The sequence below is a fragment of the Otolemur garnettii genome, unplaced genomic scaffold (genome assembly GCF_000181295.1).
Source record: "Otolemur garnettii isolate 467f Iridium unplaced genomic scaffold, OtoGar3 scaffold00541, whole genome shotgun sequence".
Taxonomy (NCBI): Eukaryota; Metazoa; Chordata; class Mammalia; order Primates; family Galagidae; genus Otolemur; species Otolemur garnettii.
The window spans coordinates 1-2,270 of NW_003852936.1; the positions used below are offsets into that span (position 1 = coordinate 1).

General features: G+C 54.8%; 1 pseudogene; it reads left to right on the forward strand.

Annotated features, from left to right (window-relative positions):
- Positions 1-108: 108 nt before the first annotated feature.
- Positions 109-370, forward strand: LOC100954289 (annotated as a pseudogene).
- Positions 371-2,270: the final 1,900 nt, after the last annotated feature.

The following is a 2,270-nucleotide window of genomic DNA, read 5'->3' on the forward strand; positions in this document are numbered from 1 at the left end:
TCAAGGACACCCTGAAGTTCGTCCTCATTCTGAGGCAGGGACGGTCGGGGGCGCCTGGGTCATTTCTGCAGCTCACTGCCTCTCCCTCCACGGCGTGTGTGTCCCCAGCTCCTATGCTCCTCCGTGCAGAGGGCCCTGTTTGAGGAGGAGCACCACGTGAAGAAGCTGCAGCAGAAGGTGGCCGCCCTGGAGAAGCGCAACCGGCAGCTCCACGAGTGGGTCAAGAAGGTCGAGCAGTCCCTGCGGAAGGGGCGGAAGAACGGCCACCACCTGGAGCTGGCCAACCGCAAGCTGGGCGAGAAGCTGGCGGCGGCCGCACCTCAACACCCCTGGCCCTGAGCCCGCGCGCGCCCCCTACCTGCGCGGGTAGAGCGCGAGGGCCCAGGTGCACCTGCCTCCACCCCCGCCGGCTGGCTGGCGACAACACTTTGACCGTCCAGTTAGTAGAGTCCAAGTGGATGCCATGGCACATCTTGCTTCCCTGTTGGGCGCTGACCTGTCTGGCTCAGCCTCAGACCCCACGCGCTGTCCTCCATGCCTGGCCCCAGACACCGTGCCCGGGGGTCCCCGAGGGACTGTGGTCTGGCCTCTGCTCCAGGGAGAGGCCATTTCAGAATCTCTGAGTACAAAGACATCCAGGGGCTCAAGCTTTATTTCAGAAGAGAGGCAGTATAGTTCTCAGCTCCAAGTCCTGGCACCTTCCGGGGCTTGTGTGTCCACATCTTTGGAAAGATGACGCACGTTGACACTTATAGGGAATCCCCAGCCAGCCAACATTTCCTTCCCAGCCCAGGCAGGCTGCCATCTAACAAGCTCATCACACCTGCTTTCCAACACCAGCGACCCAGAGTTAAGGCTGCCATCTATGAGCGGGCAGTTGCCTTAGTGGGCCCCAGGGTTTCATCTGACATCCCCAAGTTGGGAGGACCTGAGCAATAATTCCCAGCCATGGCTGAATTCTGACTTCCTGTTTGCTCAGTGATCATTTCTAATGTCTCTGACTTCTGCAAAGACACCACCTCCCCTGTTGGGATCAGGGGACCTGACCTGCTTCCCGTCCAGGCTCACACAGGGCTTGTACCAGGCATCTCTGCTGCTTTAGGCAACCCCTCCCCCTACGCACACACAGGCCTGTCTGTACCCTGCCGGGAGTATTTGCACACCAAGACACTTGTTATGTCAGGTCCTTCCATGATCAAAGCATTCTGTCCTCTTTGGAAAGAAACCCCTGGGAGGTGGTACCCAGTCCAGGGAGAGCATTCACTGTGTTTATCCCTTGGGCACATGTGATCGAGTCCCAGTGGTGAGATTAAGAAGTCAGCAGGAGAGTGGCCTCTTGATTATCTGATGGTGGGCCTTTGTTCTGTGGATCTATCCCCAAGGGACCCCCCAGATCCTGCAAGGCCTGAGATGCTGTCCTCTCTTTTGCAAATGGCAGGTACTATCAGCTTTCCACTGGGGAGATGAATCCTGTTCACTGTGTCTCAGTGGCAGTCTGCTGCCCAGGCCCAGACAGAACAGGACCTTCTGCCCAGGGCCACTCACACTGCCAGGCTTCTGTCACCACCCTGTTAGCTGTGTTCTTAAGAGTATGGTACGCGTACAATAGAAGGTGCCCCTTCTAGTTTATTCTTTCTGAGGACGTTTCATTAAAGCAGTTTTGCTCCCGCCCCAGGGAATGGTAAGGCTGAGGTTTGTTGATTTACAGCCAGAGCTTGGAGAACTGTGGAAGCTGGGTCTCTACAGATGCATTCTGTTCTGCTTTTCTAATAAATATGAGCAGTGATTTAAATTACAATGAGTGCTTCTTGCGGATCAAGGAGATTTCAGGATTTCTAGCTTTGGCCTGGAAAAGTGATTTAGATCCTGTGGGGAAATTAGCACCTAGGGCATTCAGGAGACCGAGTCCCAGCCTGCCCTGCTTGGATGTGGCATGACCCTGCCTCTGCCCGCATTTCTATCTCTCAGCACTCCTGCAGCACAGAGATTCTGCTTTGCTCCTTGCAAGGGACAAGCAGTGATGTTAACCAGCATCTTCAGACCACACTGAGATCTATTGCCAAGGGAACTCTCCAGGTCCCTGTTATCTAATGCCCTGTAATTGTACCATGGCCCTCACCCCCTGTTAATTCTTCTAGTAGGAATTTTTTATGCTTCTGACTGCAAGAATTACTCAGAACTTCACACACGGTAGCCAACCTGTCTGAACACTGTGCCTGAGATGCAGCCCATTGTTTAAGCTCTCTTTGTGGAGGCCAAGTGACTTTCAA